The sequence below is a fragment of the Triticum urartu genome, chromosome 6 (assembly GCF_003073215.2).
Source record: "Triticum urartu cultivar G1812 chromosome 6, Tu2.1, whole genome shotgun sequence".
NCBI classification, from domain to species: domain Eukaryota; kingdom Viridiplantae; phylum Streptophyta; class Magnoliopsida; order Poales; family Poaceae; genus Triticum; species Triticum urartu.
Genome location: NC_053027.1, coordinates 191,925,832 through 191,944,698, shown reverse-complemented (window position 1 = coordinate 191,944,698; position 18,867 = coordinate 191,925,832). Strand labels below are relative to the sequence as shown.

The 18,867-nt window shown below is 42.4% G+C and overlaps 1 pseudogene; it reads left to right on the top strand.

Moving 5' to 3' along the window:
- The first annotated feature begins 11,994 nt into the window (after window positions 1-11,994).
- On the top strand, window positions 11,995-13,386 carry LOC125516693 (annotated as a pseudogene).
- Window positions 13,387-18,867: the final 5,481 nt, after the last annotated feature.

Genomic DNA, 18,867 nt, shown 5'->3' with positions numbered 1-18,867 from the left:
CCGACAATCGGAGTGACAAATCCTAATCTCGAAATACGCCAACCCAACAAGTACCTTCGGAGACACATGTAGAGCAACTTTGTAATCACCCAGTTACGTTGTGATGTTTGGTAGCACACAAAGTGTTACTCCGGTAAACGGGAGTTGCATAATCTCATAGTCATAGGAACATGTATAAGTCATGAAGAAAGCAATAGTAGAATACTAAATGATCGTGTGCTAAGCTAACAGAATGGGTCAAGTCAATCACATCATTCTCCTAATGATGTTATCCCATTAATCAAATGACAACTCATGTCAATGGCTAGGAAACATAACCATCTTTGATCAACGAGCTAGTCAAGTAGAGGCATACTAGTGACACTCTGTTTGTTTATGTATTCACACAAGTATTATGTTTCCGGTTAATACAATTCTAGCATGAATAATAAACATTTATCATGATATAAGGAAATAAATAATAACTTTATTATTGCATCTAGGGCATATTGTAACACCCCGGATATGATTTACCTAATATGTAATCCAACTCTTGCCGTTTCCGGCGTTAAGTTATTTTATTTTCTCGGGTTCGGGTTTTTGTCTCCGTGTGTTGTTGTCGTTGTCATGCATGTCATATCATGTCATCATGTGCATTGCATTTGCATACGTGTTCGTCTCATGCATCCGAGCATTTTCCCCGTTGTCCGTTTTGCATTCTGGCGCTCCGTTCTCCTCCGGTGGTCATTTCTACCTTTCTTTCGTGTGTGGGAATTAAAAATTTCCGGATTGGACTGAGACTTGCCAAGCAGCCTTGGTTTACTACCCGTAGTCCGCCTGTCAAGTTTCGTACCATTTGGACTTCGTTTGATGCTCCAACGGTTAACCAAGGGACCGAAAAGGCCTCGTGTGTGATGCAGCCCAACACCCCTCCATTTTGGCCCAAAACCCACCAAAACCCTCTCCATCATCTAGAGCGTTCGATCAAGATCGCGTGGCCGAAAACCGCACCTCATTTGGACTCTCCTAGCACCTCCTATGCCTATTTAAAGACCCCCTCCGAAAATTCTCCTTCTCCTTCCCCCGAAACCCTAGATCCGCCATCTCACGCCACGCCGGACACGTCCGCCGCCGGCCCGCGCCAGTCGCAGCACGCCACATGGCGCCCGCGCGCCCCACATCGCCGCTCCAGCCGCCGGCCCGTTCGGCCCGTGGAGGGCCCCCGAGGCCCGCGCCTCGCCGCCACCCACCCGGCTTGCCCCGCCGCCTTCTTCTTCGTCGCCGGCGCCCGGAGCCCGCGCCGGCCACCGTCACCATCGTCGGCAGCTCACCGCGTCCTGGCGCCCCTCGTCGCCGGTTGCCGCGTCGCCCATCCGCCTCGTCGTCGGTCGGGTGCCGGCCACCGTCACCACCGCGGTGCCCCTCGACGGCCCCGACTACCTCGGGAGCTCCTTCCTCCGGCAACCTCGGCTTCTTCTCCGGCGAACAGCTCCGGTGACCTCGGGAAGCGTGCAGATCTCAGATCCAAAATATCTCAGTTGACTTTTTGCCTCGAAACCCTAACTAAATTGCTACGTCCGTCGTGCCGTAACTCCGCATCCGTAGCTCCGTTTTGGGCATATAGCATATCAAAATGTTCGTCTCAGAGAGCACATCATTTCGTCTCATTGCATCATTTTCATTTGAGTTCATCTTGATGCCAGAATTGCTGTTGGAAGAATGCTATTTGAGATAATTGTCAGATCTGCTGCTCCATTTAGATATTTGTCATTTTTGCCATGATTAATGTGTGCATGATATGCCCCTGAGCTCTACATGAGTTTTGTTATATGTTTTGCCATCTTTCCAGAGGTGCAACCCATGTATTTTTGTGATGTGTGTGGTTACTAGCACAAGCTTGCAAAGTGGTGTATTCGTTAATGCTGATTTCAGGGACTTAGCAATTCCACTAAGTCCTTGATCTGTTTATCTCAATATGCCATATGTTCATGTTGTTTCCTAATGATCCGTGCCTCTGTTGAGGATGATCAGTAAGGATGATTTGTTAATCTTGTAGTTCTCTATCCATACATGTCTTTGTTTTCAATTATGGAGCAACCTAGCTTGAGTGAATCGAGCTCTACTTTTGCTATTTCGTGAATCTGGGCAGATTGTCTACTTGTTAGCGATTTTGCCGAGGATTTTGTAGTTGATCCGTGCATGCTATGTTATTGTTCTTGCCATGTCTAGCTGGTATAATGTGTATTCTTGATGGGTGTATGCTTATATTGTCATGACTTGCTCTGTAGTGAGTGCATCGGGCTCGTAAACATGCCTACTTGATATCTGATTTTGCATGCTCCAGTTTTTCACTAAGTCTGAGAACTGATTATGTTTTTGCCATGCTCACATGCTTGCAAATGTATTTTCTGATCCCTTTTGGCTCGAGGTCACTAAGGGACTTTTGTTAAGCTCTTTGGGTAGCTCCATGCCATGCTTTACTTTGATATGTTCAGGCTTTGTAGCATATAGTTTTCATACTCCAAAGTGTGCTACCTGATCTGAAATTCCAGACAAGTATTAATTTCACTAAGTCTGAAATCTGTTTACCAAATGCATTTTTGCCATGCTTGTTTGAACCTGTTAATGGATGAATTGGCCATAGCTCAGTGTTCATCTTTTGTTAAGCATCATGAATGGATCCCTGCCATGTATTTTTTTCCATGTTTGAGTGCTGTAGCATGTTCATGTTGTTGCATTTAGATGGCTACTTGCTGTATATTGCAGACCGGTGCCATATTTGAATTGCTTGCCATTTCCAAACCGTGACTCCGATTCCGATGATCTTTATATCGTTTTCAAGATATTTCATCTCACCATTCCAGTGGCACACTTGGATTTCCAAGTAGAGGCCAGGTTCATTCATTCCTTGTCAAATCTTGCATATGCATCGCATATCGCGTCACGCATAGCCTACCATATTTGCATCATGTTGTTTGAGCTTTGCACATGGTTGATTGTGTTCCGTTTGCTTGTTTGTCTTGTTTGGGTAGATCCGGGAGACGAGTTCTCTAACGAGGAGCCCGTTGAGTTTGCTTTCGAGGATCCAGTCAACTCTGACAACTGTGCAGGCAAGATGATCATACCCTCGAAATCACTACTATCTTTGCTTTGCTAGATGCTCGCTCTTTTGCTATGCCTATGCTACGATGCCTACCACTTGCTTATCATGCCTCCAAAATTGCCATGTCAAATCTCTAACCCACCATGTCCTAGCAAACCGTTGATTGGCTATGTTACCGCTTGCTCAGCCCCTCTTATAGCGTTGCTAGTTGTAGGTGAAGATTGGAGGCCGTTCCTTGTTGGAACATTATTTACTTGTTGGGATATCATTATATTATCTTGTTATCTTAATGCATCTATATACTTGGTAAAGGGTGGAAGGCTCGGCCTCTCTCCTAGTGTTTTGTTCCACTCTTGCCACCCTAGTTTCCGTCATATCGGTGTTATGTTCCCGGATTTTGCGTTCCTTACGCGGTTGGGTGATAATGGGAACCCCTTGATAGTTCGCCTTGAATAAAGATTTTCCAGCAATGCCCAACCTTGGTTTTACCATTTTCCACCTAGCCTCTTTTTCCCTTGGGTTTCCGGAGCCCGAGGGTCATCTTATTTTAAACCCCCCCCTCCCGGGCCAGTGCTCCTCTGAGTGTTGGTCCGAACTAGAGTCCTGTGCAGCGCCCCCTCGAGGAAACCCAAGGTTTGGTTTTAGTTGTATGGAGCGCTCATCTAAGTGTGCCCTGAGAACGAGATATGTGCAGCTCCTATCGGGATTTTTCGGCACATTCGGGTGGTGTTGCTGGATTTGTTTTAACTTGTCGAAGTGTCTTGTAGAACCGGGATACCGAGTCTGATCGGAATGTCTCAGGAGGAGGTCTATTCCTTCGTTGACCGTGAGAGCTTGTCATGGGCTAAGTTGGGACTCCCCTGCAGGGATTTGAACTTTCGAAAGCCGTGCCCGCGGTTATGGGCAGATGAGAATTTGTTAATGTCCGGTTGTAGATAACTTGAACCTTAACTTAATTAAAATGAATCAACTGTGTGAGTTACCATGATGGTCTCTTCTCGGCGGAGTTTGGGAAGTGAACACGGTGTTGGAGTAATGCTTGCCACAGGTTGTTCTCTATAGATTATTCGTTCGCGCTTTGCCTTCTCTTATCGCTCTCTTTTGCGAACAGGTTAGCCACCATATATGCTAGTCGCTTGCTGCCAGTCCACATATTTTACCTTACCTTGCCTATAAGCTTAAATAGTCTTGATCGCGAGGGTGCGAGATTGCTGAGTCCCTGTGGCTCACAGTTTACTTCCAAACCAGATGCAGGGCCTGATGACTCCGTTCCAGATGACGTGCTTGAGCTCAAGTGGGAGTTCGACGAGGACTCACGCCATTACTATGTGTCTTTCCCTGATGATCAGTAGTGGTGCCCAGTTGGGGCGATCGGGACCGTGTCGCATGTTGGGTTGATCTTTTATTTTGGCACCGTAGTCTGGCCATGAGTGTTTGAATGCTGTAATGCTATTTATGTACTTTGATTGACGTGGCGAGTGTAAGCCAACTATGTATCTCCCCTTTTATTATCTATATATTACATGGGATGTTGTGAAGATTACCTAACTTGCGACAATGCTTTCAATGCAGTTATGCCTCTAAGTCGTGCTTCGACACGTAGGAGATATAGCCGCATCGAGGGCGTTACACATATTTCCTTCAATGATCTTGTTAATCAAATGACAACTCATGTCTCTGGCTAGGAAACTTAACCATCTTTGATTCAACGAGCAAGTTAAGTAGAGGCATACTAGTGGCACTCTATTTATCTATGTATTCACACATGCACTAAGTTTCCGGTTAATACAATTCTAGCATGAATAATAAACATTTATCATGATATAAGGAAATAAATAATAACTTTATTATTACCTCTAGGGCATATTTCCTCAATAAAAACATAGATCTGATCATAAACTCGAAGTTCATCGATCCCAACAAACACACCGCAAAAGAGTTACATCATATGGATCTCCAAGAGACCATTGTATTGAGGATCAAGAGAGAGAGATGAAGCCATCTAGCTACTAACTACGGACCCGAAGGTCTACAAAGAACTACTCACGCATCATCGGAGAGGCACCAATGGAAGTGGTGAACCCCTCCGTGATGGTGTCTAGATTGGATCTGGTGATTCTGGACTCTGCGGCGATTGGAAGAATATTTCGTCGACTCCCCTAGGGTTCTGGGATTTTTGGGGTATTTATAGAGCAAAGAGGCGGTCCGGGGGGGTACCCGAGGTGGGTAGAACTCACCAGGGCGCGCCAGGGCCTCCAGGCGTGCCCTGGTGAGTTGTGCCCCCCTCGGGGCACCCCCAGGTGCAACCAGGGCCCATCTTCTTCCTTTTGGCCCATAAAAAATCATCGTAAAGTTTCGTGCCATTTGGACTCCGTTTGATATTGGTTTACTGTGATGTAAAAAACATGGAAAAAAACAGGAACTGACACTGGGCACTATGTTAATAGGTTAGTACCAAAAAATGATATAAAATGATTATAAAACATCCAAGATTGATAATAAAACAACATGGAACAATCAAAAATTATAGATACATTGGAGACGTATCAGTACACACATAGAGACTAAGGTATTAGTCACGGGGATACCAGAATAGGGACAGAGAAAAGAGTACAGACCAGTATCGATGATAACTAGGAATAGTGATCAAGGTGTTGATCACGAAGATACCGTAAAAATCCCACCTCGGGGTTTGTAATGTATCATGAGGCAAAGGGAATTATATGTAATAATGTAATGTTCGCTAGATAATGATCTTCGTTTATACGTCGGAATTATTATAGGTGTCCATATCCTGCTTATAACTATTGACTAGAAGGTGGTCCGAACATTTCCACATATTGTCAAACCTATAGTGTCACACACTTAACAAGTAGTGGTAAATAGAAGTACTATGAGATTATGAGAATGAGAGAGAAGGTCTCTAGAAGTGTTCCAGATTCTCCCCGAAGCGTCCCAGTGATGCCTCGGAAAGTCCCGGTATGTTCCAGAAGGCCACAAAAGCTTTTGAAAGAGTCCAAAACCTTATAGACTATTCTAGAGGGTCCCTAGTGGGCCAAAACCCCTGCCTTGGTGGTCAAGGCGCTACAGGAGCCCAAGTCATCCGCCCCCTTATTACTTGGGGGGGAGGGAAAGACAACCAAGGAGGAGTCTTGGGAGGATTTTACTCCTAGGTCGGCCAACCCCCTTGCCCTCCACCTATATATAGGTGCGAGGGGGCGCACCATAAGCTTGCACGGTTGAATCCCTTGCTAGCCATGCCCTCTCCATCTAGACTTAATCTAGACTGCGAGATGCCGCTGGGCTTCCTCTCTATGTAGTTCTACCGAGAGTTTCTTCTTGCTAGTTCCACGAAGTGTTGCGGTACTACTAGATAGGTATATGCGGACACCTCAGAAGTTCCGTCAACTTCAACAATAGACCCACTGTTCATCCCAAAAAATACTCTCATGGTTGGGAGGTATAACTTAGATGCGGGAATTGGAAAGCCTCGCCAACTCTTCTTACTCTTCTACATTGTAGATTGTTGGTGAGATCATCATTTCCTATAATCCCATAGTGTTCCTGGGCATGTTTGTGCGTGTATTTTTTATTACATAGCATGTTCTTCTCCACCACCCCTCCCATGCCGACCTGTCTTGGTCGATGGCGTGGACGGACTAGATCTGTCGCTGCACTTGCGTGGATGGCTAGATCTGCTACTGCGTGACAGTGGATGGGCCTACCTATAACGCGTCACCCCCATTCGGTTGATTACTAGGTCTACAATGGTCTCTAGCAAACAAGTGTACAAGATCTGGTGTGCTCGACGTGGTGAAAGTTGCAGTTGTGGTGCTATGGGTTGTCTATGGTTTGGTCATGGATCAGAGAAGGGGAAGGGAAATGCACGGGAAATGAAAGGGGTGGTGCCTGATAGGTGATAACCCACAAGTATAGGGGATCACAACAGTTTTCGTGGGTAGAGTATTCAACCCAAATTTATTGATTCGGCACAAGGGGAGCCAAAGAATATTCTCAAGTATTAGCAGCTGAGTTGTCAATTCAACCACACCTGGAAACTTAATATCTGCAGCAAAGTATTTAGTAGCAAAGTAATATGATAGTAGTGGTAACGGTAGAAGAAGTAATATTTTTGGTTTTATAGTGATTGTAACAGTAACAACGGAAAAGTAAATAAGCGAAGAACAATATATGAAAATCTCGTAGGCATTGGATCGGTGATGGAGAATTATGTCGGATGCGATCAATCATGCAACAGTTATAACATAGGGTGACACAGAACTAGCTCCAGTTCATCAATGTAATGTAGGCATGTATTCCGAATATAGTCATACGTGCTTATGGAAAAGAACTTGCATGACATCTTTTGTCCTACCCTCCCGTGGCAGCGGGTCCTATTGGAAATTAAGGGATATTAAGGCCTCCTTTTAATAGAGTACCAGACCAAAGCATTAACACATAGTGAATACATGAACTCCTCAAACTACGACCATCACCGGTAAGTATCCCGACTATTGTCACTTCGGGGTTAGCGGATCATAACACATAATAGCTGGCTATAGACTTGCAAGATAGGATCAAGAACTCACATATTTAAAAGGTAAAAGAGGCTAGCCAACTCCCCTCCAGAAGGCTCCCCCGATTGGGCCTTCGTGGGCCGTCGGATCTGTCTCTCGGACACGTCTAAGCCATTGGATCTTCAGAACAGTCAAACTCGACTTTCACCTCATGGTTGTTTCCATTGGCCAATGACTGGTGGGCTCGTCTTGCATGCTTGTTGGCTGGGTAAACTTTGTTCATGTCCCAAGGGAATTTGCCAATCTGTTCCGCCCGCGCGTCAAAACCCTAGCTGCCAGCCCTGCTCATCCTCTCCTCCCCGCTCCCTCCATCCTCTCCCATGTCGCCGCCCCTCCCTCCCCGCTCGCCTCGGCCGCCTCCTCTCCTCCGCCGTGTCGTCGGCCCCCTCCCTCCTCCTACCTCCTCCTCCCTCCTCTCAGTCCTATGCCAGCCACCGCCCAAACCCGAGCCCCCGTTTCCCTCGATCCCCGCAGTAACCGCATCCACAGCCACCCGCTCCTTCTCACAGCCGTCACACCATTCCTCCCTTCCGCCCCCTCCTCCTTCCCGGATCCCCACCACGGTGCCGACCTGCAGGCAAAGGGCGATGAAGAGTGGCAGACGAGGACAACGAGGGAGAGAAAGAAGGGAGATAAAAAGGAGGCCGGCGGCGAGGCCCATCACCGCCACCAGATCCACCTCGCAACCTCTCTTCCTCCCCTGTCTGACTGTTGCATGGTCGCGTCAGGCCCATGTCGGCACTGCCGCCACCGCTGGATGGCTCTGTCGGTCCCTCCCGCTCCAAATCGAAAACTGAGAGAGCGACGGGAGTGAAGAAGGGGATCGGGGGAGGGGAGATCATGGGAGAGAAGGCGAGCTCGCGGCTGACTGGATTCAATTGCATGCTCTGTTGTTTGTGTTTGGGAAGCAAATGTACGTGGGTGAGTTATTTCTTTTGTGTGAAGGTCTCTTCCATGCTGGTCTATCTATTCCTTTGCATGCTCTGTTCATGACTGACTCTGTTCTTGTTTTATCTTTTTTTACCCTTGCAGGAGTTGTCCTATTCTATCCCTCGAGGTAAATTTGCTGGGCAATGGCTTACTCCTCTCGTGTTCTGTTAGTTTGATGGAGGAATTACCAGTTCTGCTTACAATTTGGTGTGCCTGTTATTTGGCAAACTTTCAGGTGATCTGTAGTACTTTGTAAATCTATCGTGTGTTTTGTTACATTGGCTCTTAGCTTGTCTCCATAGGTACACTATTAAATTGCTACATGCATTATTCAGTTCCAAATTTGGCCTGACTGCCTAAATGCCTCAAGGATTAGAGGAATGATAAACAGATAATTTGCTAGCTTCTTTCCAGCATGCTTATACAATTATATTATTAAATGAGGAAGGATCACACAGTGTAGAGTTCAGCGGCGCTGCCTAATTGAGGCTCATAATTCAGCGGCGCTGCCGATTGGCTATTTGTTCTCATCTAGCTTACGAAGTTAAGTGATATCCTTGGAATACCAGAGACTGAACTAAAGTTCATACCTGAAGCTTGGTCATAGGCTAAATATCTTATGATGCCCATAAACTGGTTCTATGCTTTTAATATAGCCTTCCTTTTTCTGACACGCCTACCCTATCATCCTTAACTACGACAGATCATAGAATGCATACAAGTGCTGCAATGCACATATGCGTATGGGTATTATCTCGATGATAAAGGACCACAAGATGGTGCAGACGAACATGCTTGCTGCAGGTTTTGCCTTTTTTATTTCAAAAATCTAATATGGCTTGCCTATTTTTCATGGGAAAACTAATGGTACATTATTTAGTCCGACTACATCAGATGTTGAGCCCGATTATTAATATTCCATACTATAAAGGTTATGATTAAATGAATTACGATCTGACACAAGAGAAGAAGAACAAATATAACCATGTATTAAGGGGAGAAGGTGCTTATTTCCATAGTATAAAGGTGTTTTCATGATATTCTGTGCTCCAATGGTCTTGAACTCTTGATGGTACCAATTTTATCTTTCTGGAAGAAATGCATTTGATCAAGAGTCTTTACAGAAATAGAACTTCCACACTTGCTAATTCCCAAACCATTGTAGAAATGGTAACTGAATGGGTGTTCTTTTTTATCACCTCTGAATTTAAGGAATATATTTGCTAATATATCAATGCTCATTGGTGCCATGTCTGGTTCTTAGGTGCATGCCTGGAAGCTTAAATCTGTAATCAAGTTATGAAATAGAGTGCTGTAAGAGACACTTCTATAAGCAGAGGTATGTGCCTGCATTTAGACCTTAATTATTCCTTGCTTAGTATTGTTTGGTTTGTGTGATTCATGCTTCAATGATTTCTTCACTTAGTAATTAGACGGCGCGGTACTACGGCAGTAGTATACTTTGGTGTAGAAATAAATGATGACATGCTTTACGTTGCAGATATTTCTTTGTGCCTTGACTCTGGCTCTATGCTTATTAATCATCTTAGCGAGCTTTAGGACTTCGAAAGTTGTCATTTCGAGGATCATGATTTCCTATGTTTTTGGCCAAGATGGCACACATGAATAGTTTGTCAAGGATGTACCAAATCTTATGTTTTTCCTTCCGTTTATTGCATTTATGGCTGCAAACTGTATTATCAGATTCTAGGCTGGGTGTATAAACATATATTCCGCACACTGAATTCAATTTTTTTTACTTCTTATCGTGGCCTTTCATTTGTTTTGTTCGTCTGATGTTTCCTTTGGTGATGCTTATAGATTACACCTTCTTTGTAGAAATAGGGTCACACTTCAATCAATTAGAAAAGTTTCTTTTCTTGCAAAAGTTTTTTTTCTTACATTGCCAAGGTTTGTTCACTTCGTCACCATTGTGGTGATGTCAGTATCTTTGTGAAATAGGAAAAGTAGATACCCATAATCTTTACTTGCTGTAAACACTAATATGAAATTGTACCTTATCCCTACGAGAGATAAAAACCATGTTTGAATTTATGTGTGCCCCACATAGGCGGACAATTCTTTAAATGATGGACACAATAATATACCCACCAACATGACAACTGTGTTAACTTAATCCATATAATCTACATATCTTGAACCTTGGCCGTGCCAATCATCAATTGATGTGGGAGTGTGCCTGATGATGCGCGTCTATGTTACAAACTCAGTGTTTCTTTTTCTTTTTACCATAACTGATTCGCTGAATTAAATAGTGCACTGGTTTATGCAACATCAACTATACGTATGTCCATTGGTTCTCTTTAATACATCACAGATAACCTAGCGAGGACAAATATTTCACTAGCAGTCCAGCAGGGGAGGACGTTGATGAATCCTGCATGCATGCATGGTTTATTTTTACGCTTTAGTTGTTGATGTTCATAAAGTGATGACAGATGGCTTCATTTACGTTTGTTTATACACAGCAAAGACCACCAAGATCCGAAATCTGTGCATTCAGGCTACGAGTCAAAAATACATCACGTATTGGTTGAGTGTCATCAGAACAATCAAGAAGATTGCATGCTTGCATGAGTTCATGTGTTTTTTGGTGGACTATATATCCAAGTATTTCTTACAAAGAATTAAAAATTAAGGCCAAAAGATGTTATCATTCAGAACCAAACTTAGAATGTCAGTAAGCTGTTATCATCAGAATTCGACAGTGCATGCCAAAAAAACTCCGAGTAAACAAAGAACATACCCAATCCTGTCTTCCATAGAAAGATCATTAGTTTACAGCCCCCTACTTTCTTAGAAACTTTACTTTGTAATTTCCCTTGGTATGAGACAGTTTTCACATCGGTCGGAAAATCAAGAGTATGAGCAACCTGTGTGTACGAAGCTCTAGGAACTTCAGAAATAAAGAAGCAGAAGCTTTTACACACAAGACACTTCTTTTTCACATTTCTTTAGCATAATTGGTACACGATCCGTGGCCATGTTTCGCATCCTGCTACAAGATTGAATTTGTGGTGGCTTCCATTTATATTTGAGCCAGGTTTATAATTTCTCATCGGGCTTTACCTCCATGACCATTTATAGCCACCTGGGTTTTATATATTTAATTTCTGTTTCTTAGCATTCAAATGGTATATACTAATCAACTTATATCTTTCTGTTCACTACTAACAGATGTCACTAGAAGCATCAATTTTCACTGGTGCTGACATTTTCTGTTATACTAGAATTGATGTTTGTTGCTTAGTTTGTGATGCTTCAGGTCAATAATAATAACCTTTAAGTTCAGTTCCATCAGTTGCGTCTCTTTAGTAGCATTCAGAACAAATTTAGAAGCTTTCAAATATGTAAATATACTCACTAGAGCTAATATGTTAACTGACTGAATTTGAGCAGGTTGGTATGATGCTGCGAGGCATGGGGTTTGACGATACAACCTTCCTCTACGTTGTCTCCGGTAAAATATACAATGCTGCAAAATACATGGTCCCCCTTCGCCAGATGTTCCCTCTTTTACAAACCAAGGACACTCTAGCATTGTCTGAAGAGCTTGCTGAGTTTGAGGTATTGTTTCCGCCAGCCAGCCCATCAGCCTAGCTGGATGTCATTTTGAATGTCAGATGAGTATGCATGCATTGAACTGTTCATCAATTCACATTGAATCTTCATACCGTTACTCACCAACCTATTCTCTGTAGGGGTACTCCTCTTGGTTAGTAGCATTAGATTACACCGTCTGTGTTCAGAGCGAAGTGTTTGTGACAACTCAAGGGGGAACTTCCCTCACTTTTTGATGGGACACAGGCATTACCTGTTAGGAGGGAATGCAAAGACAATAAAACCTGACAAACGGAAGCTGGTCTTATCTTTTGACGACCCAAATATCAGGTCAGTTTGAGCTGCCATTATATCGTCAACAAAGTATTACAAATCACACCGAATCAGTTTCAGTTTTGAGTATATGCTGGAATCTTTCACCAAATCAAACTGCTGAAGCAGTTCACTGCCCTTGTTATTCCTTCACCATCCAAGACTGTAGCTATTGCCTACTTTTCGAAATGCATTATCCATGTTAACAAATTGAAATACATCTCCGAGTTGACCTTCACATACATGCTCTAAATGTTTGTCCATCTTTGCTTAACGTGTAAATGGATATAGTGGTATATGAAACTCAAATTGTTTCTTTGAACTGCAGATGGAGTCGATTCAAGCACCACATGCTGGAAATACTGCACCATAGTGACATAAGGGGCATCGCATTCAGGAAACCTAATGATTCCAGATACACCTTACCAATGCCTGATTGCATGTGCCAACAAGATGGAACATGATCTAGGCGTTAGCATACATAAATGAGGGATGCATATCCTCTGCCTTTGTGCAACAAAGGCACCAAAGGCATGGCATTGTTGACTGCATGATCAGGATTTGATGGTCATGATGAAAATTGGAGTGAAATAAAGCATTTGGTGCTTCTCAAGAGATTCTGAAACCCTCTGGCATACCCCAAACCGTTCGATTCTGGATATAATGGTCAAAAGGTGCCTAATGACAATGAATTCCATAGGATCAGAAATTGAGAGGATGCAAGGGATTTTGTAAAGTTAGTAATCTGTAGGTAGTCCACCATATAGCAATCTCCATTTGTTCAATCTGTCTGTAGGTTGTAAAGAGAAAAGAGCTACGGGATTGGGTTGTAGATATGAGTACAACCTGAGTGCCTCCAATGTATATTCGAAAAACAAGGGCTAACAACAACAAAGAGAGGAAATTTTCAGTATATCATTACTCATCAGTGCTTGTTCTCGCATTTCATCTTGCCCATGACAATTCATATTTATGAGCACGTTCTTACAGTTCAGACCTAACCTTCTTTTTTCTTTCCTTGGGCACTTCCTCACGAATCTTGTTGAGGTGTTTGTTTCCCCTCTTTGTGCCATGAATGATTGTGATGGCTGCAGGGTCTTCGCAAGGAGTTGAACGCATATAAAAACCATGGATCCTTTGCTCCCCAGGCCGTAAAATGATCATAGTGATGTCTACGACCTCCTCCTAGATGTATTAATCTCAATTCCATGTTTGGTTTTATTCCCTTTTCTCTTCTAATGATGTAATTTATTTTACTAAGATAACACCATGTATCCCTTTTCTACTTTGAATGAATTTACTGTATATATTTCTTATTTAGTTTAGTTCATCATTCAAAGACGGTGGAATATTTTTGTCCTTCACGCATTGCGTAGTCCTTCATAGGTTAAATGAGCATTGCGTAAAAGTATGTCTAAGTTCTCTTTCTTCAAGTGCTTCAAGTAAATGAAATTTTCTATTTTGAATTTAATACCTTTTAATAATAATCATAATGAGAGAGGGGTATGCTTCTCACTCTCTCTCTGGAAATGTGTTTGAATCGCACAAAAAGAGTTCGTAGTTTTTATTCATACTTGAAACACGTGAGGCTCTGCAAATTAAACCATGTTTTTTTTCAAGGCGCATATGGATTTAGCAGAACACAACTAAACCGACTGTATATACATGGCCTGTCCTTAGTAAAGGAAACTATTTTCATCGTGAACATGGCTTTAGTTGAAGGTTCTTGCAGCATGAAACTATTTTCATCGACAACATGTCTTCAGCAGGTCTATGCGCCATTTGGCGCAATGGGTCAACTAGTATTCATGAAAACATAATAGGTTCAGATCTGAAATCATAGCACTCGGGCCCTAGTGGCAAGCATTAAGCATAGCAAAGTCATAGCAACATCAATCTCAGAACATAGTGGATACTAGGGATCAAACCCTAACAAAACTAACTCGATTACATGATAAATCTCATCCAACCCATCACCGTCCAGCAAGCCTACGATGGGATTACTCATGCACGGCGGTGAGCATCATGAAATTGGTGATGGAGGAAGGTTGATGATGACGGATTCCCCTCTCCGGAGCCCCGAACGGACTCCAGACCAGCCCTCCTGAGAGAGTTTAGGGCTTGGCGGCGTTTCCGTATCATAAAACGTGATGAATCCTTCTCTCTGATTTTTTTCTCCCTCAACATGAATATATGGAGTTGGATTGAGGTCGGTGGAGCGTCAGGGGGCCCACGAGGCAGGGGGTGCGTCTAGGGGGTAGGCGCGCCCCCATCCTCGTGGACAGGGTGTGGGCCTCCTGACGTGGATCTTTTTGCCAGTATTTTTTATATATTCCAAAAGTAATCTCCGTTGATTTTCAGGTCATTCCGAGAACTTTTATTTCTGCATAAAATAACACCATGGCAATTCTGCTGAAAACAGCGTCAGTCCAGGTTAGTTCCATTCAAATCATGAAAGTTAGAGTCCAAAACAAGGGCAAAAGTGTTTGGAAAAGTAGATACGACGGAGACGTGTCAACTCCCCCAAGCTTAAACCTTTGCTTGTCCTCAAGAAATTCAGTTGATAAACTGAAAGTGATAAAGAAAAACTTTTACAAACTCTGTTTGCTCTGGTTGTTGTAAATATGTAAAGCCAGCATTCAAGTTTTCAGCAAAGATTATGAACTAACCATATTCACAATAACATTTAGGTCTCATGTTTACTCATATCAATGGCATAATCAACTAGCGAGCAATAATAATAAATCTCGGATGACAACACTTTCTCAAAACAATCATAATATGATATAACAAGATGGTATCTCGCTCGCGCTTTCTGAGACCGCAAAACATAAATTTAGAGCACCCCTGAAGATCAAGGACTGACTAGACATTGTAATTCATGGTAAAAGAGATCCAGTCAAGTCTACTCAATGTAAACTAACAATAATACATGCAAATGATAGTGGTGCTCTCCAACTGGTGCTTTTTAATACGAGGATGATGACTCAACATAAAAGTAAATAGATATGCCCTTCGCAGAGGGAAGCAGGGATTTGTAGAGGTGCCAGAGCTCGGTTATGAAACAGAGATGAATAATATTTTGAGCGGTATACTTCCATTGTCAACATAACAACTGAGAGATCTCGATATCTTCCATGCTACACACATTAGAGGCGGTTCCCAAGAAGAATGGTAAAGTTTATACTCCCCCACCACCAACAAGCATCAATCCATGGCTTGCCCGAAACAACGGGTGCCTCTAACTAACAACAATCCCAGGGGACCAGCCATTTTCTCGTGAGGAGCGGAGTCCACTCCCCTTGAGAATAACCCGCCTAGCATGGAAGATACAGACAACCCTACTTGATACATGAGCTATTCGAGCATACAAAACAGAATGTTTGTTTGAAGGTTTAGAGTTTGGCACATACAAATTTACTTGGAATGGCAGGTAGATACCATATATAGGAAGGTATGGTGGACTCATATGGAATAACTTTGGGGTTTATGGAGTTGGATGCACAAGCAGTATTCCCTCTTAGTACAAGTGAAGGCTAGAAAAAGACTGGGAAGCGACCAGCTAGAGAGCGACAACAGTCATGAACATGCATTAAAATTAATCAACACTGAATGCAAGCATGAGTAGGATATAATTCACCATGAACATAAATATCGTAGAGGCTATGTTGATTTTGTTTCAACTACATGCTTGAACATGTGCCATGTCAAGCCACTCGAATCGTTCAAAGGAGGATACCACCCTATCATACCACATCACAACCATTTTAATAGCATGTTGGCACGCAAGGTAAACCATTATAAAATCTTAGCTAATTAAGCACGACATAAGCAACTATAATCTCTAATTGTCATTGCAAACATGTTTCATTCATAATAGGCTGAATCAGGAACGATGAACTAATCATATTTACAGAAACAAGAGAGGTCAAGTTCATACCAGCTTTTCTCATCTCAATCAGTTCATCATATACCATCATTATTGCCTTTCAATTGCACAACCGAATAGTGTGGATAATAATAATAGTGCACGTGCATTGGACTAAGCTGGAATCTACAAGCATTCAATTCAAGAGAGAAGACAAGGTAATATGGGCTCTTTGTTAGATCAACAATAATTCATATGAGAGCCACTCAACATTTTCATTATGGTCTTATCCTCTCGACCCCCGAAGAAAAAGAAAAGAAACAAAACTATTTACACGGGAAAGCTCCCAACAAGCAAAAGAAGAACGAGAAATCTTTTTTGGGTTTTCTTTTTAATTACTACTACTACAGGCATGAAAAGTAAACTAGCTAAAATCTACAACTAATTTTTTTGGTTTTTATTAAATTTTTCAAACACACAAGAAGAAAGCTTAAAAGGAAAATAAACTAGCATGGATGATACAATGAAAAAGTATGAGCACCGACAACTTAGCATGAGTGTGTGAACATGAATGTAATGTCGCTGACAAATACGTACTCCCCCAAGCTTAGGATTTTTGGCCTAAGTTGGTCTATGCCCATGGATCAAAGCTGCTCTCTCCGGTGTACTAAGGAGAATCGTCAGGCTTCCACTGGTTGGCGATCTCCTCCGGATTCCACTGATAAACAGACTGGCGGTGAGGATCAGATGGTGGCTCCGGCTCTACAGCTGACATCTGGCTCCGGTAGGCATGAATGGCCTCCGGCAGAACAAGGTATATGCCTGAAAATATGTTGAACAAAGAGGGCGCAGGCAAGGTAATAAACTCACAATAATTTTTGTTAAATATCAGTTTATATTTGAGTGTCTTCTTCTTATCTTTAACAATAAACTCATGTGCTACCATACTCTTGTAATCTAGAACAATAGGAGGCAGCAACTTTTCCTCTTTCTCATGATGTCTGATAGGTATATTAAAGTGTGCAGCAAGGCGCGAGGCAAAGATGCCTCCGGGGAAGGGGCCCTTAGTACGGTTTAGATTTAACCGTTTAGCAACAATAGCGCCTAAACTGAAAGTAGTATCACGAAACAAGGCATGGTGCAAAATAACAATATCAGGGGCACTAAGGTTTCCACAGTTCCCGCAATCAATCAAACATCTACTAGCAAATATTGTGAAGTAACGTAGAACAGGAAAATGTATGCTAGTGATTCTCGCATCGGAAACTTTCCTCGTTTCCCTTACAGCAATCATATCAATAAATCCCTCCACATCATTACGATGTGATTCCTCTATGCTGCCCTCAAAGGGCATCAAACAGACCCGGCAAAAATCATAAAGTGACATCTCCTTATGCTCATCATATAAATAAAATTCCACCGAAGGTGGTGATCTCCTAGCATGGAAATGAAAATTTTGCACAAAGATATTGGTGAGTAAGAGATACTGCTCACGCTGGTCGTGGAGGAAGGCGGTGAGGCCTGCATTCTTAGCCAAATGATAAAAATCTTCATGAATCCCGGCTTCTCTCAAGAACTCATCACAAGGCCATTCACATGGCCGAACCTCCGTAGTACGAGGGAGATTATACTTCGGCTTCTTGTTCTCTTCACTTTGCTTATCCTTCGAGCTTTGGCTCGATAAGCCCTTCAAAAATCTCTTCAGCTTTTTCTGGTTTTTTTTGAATTTTTTCGTAATTTAAAATAAAAATGAACCGAACTCAACAAGATTGATAGCAACTACTCCTACAAGTGCCTAGAGGCTATATCATGCATTAAAACTACTTTTGACCACATAAATTTGATATGCAAGCTCAAGAATAGGGCCACCTAAGCAGCAAAAATCTGCAATGAATAAAGCACTAGAACAAAAACTAATTGGACCATTGGAGCTTTGTGAATGGGGCTTTGAGCAAGGAGATCGAAAATGGCAGCAAGATGAGCAAGAACTCAGGTTTGAGCTGACTAGTGATTTTTTCTGGAGCAAGACAAAATGTGTGGGTGCAAGGATAAGTGGAGGGGACCCACTGTGACGCCCGGATAGTTAAGCTACAATGAACCTCTGCTAATGATGCCATGTTACCTCGGTTACTGTTGATAAACTCACGTTGATTCGAAACCGATTCAAATTCAAATTTAAAATAAAGTCAAATTATTATTTCTTCAAACGGTAAAACAAAAGTGTCCGGTGGGATGCGGATATTCCCTTACAATTTTTCATGAAAGAATTAACATTTTTTTTGAAAATATAAAATTGCCTCTGGATATTAAAATAGTGGATCAACAACACTTTTTTCATTTAAATATAAACTCAAACTTAATAAATTATTTTGAACCCAAACTTTTTGTGGCAGTGCAAAATAATGCATAGTAATTATATGGCAAGGTTTTACATTTTATAAAAGTATTTTGATGCAAATGGATAGTACAAAATAGTAGTTAAATGAATAAACAGAAAAGTAAATAGAAAATACTAG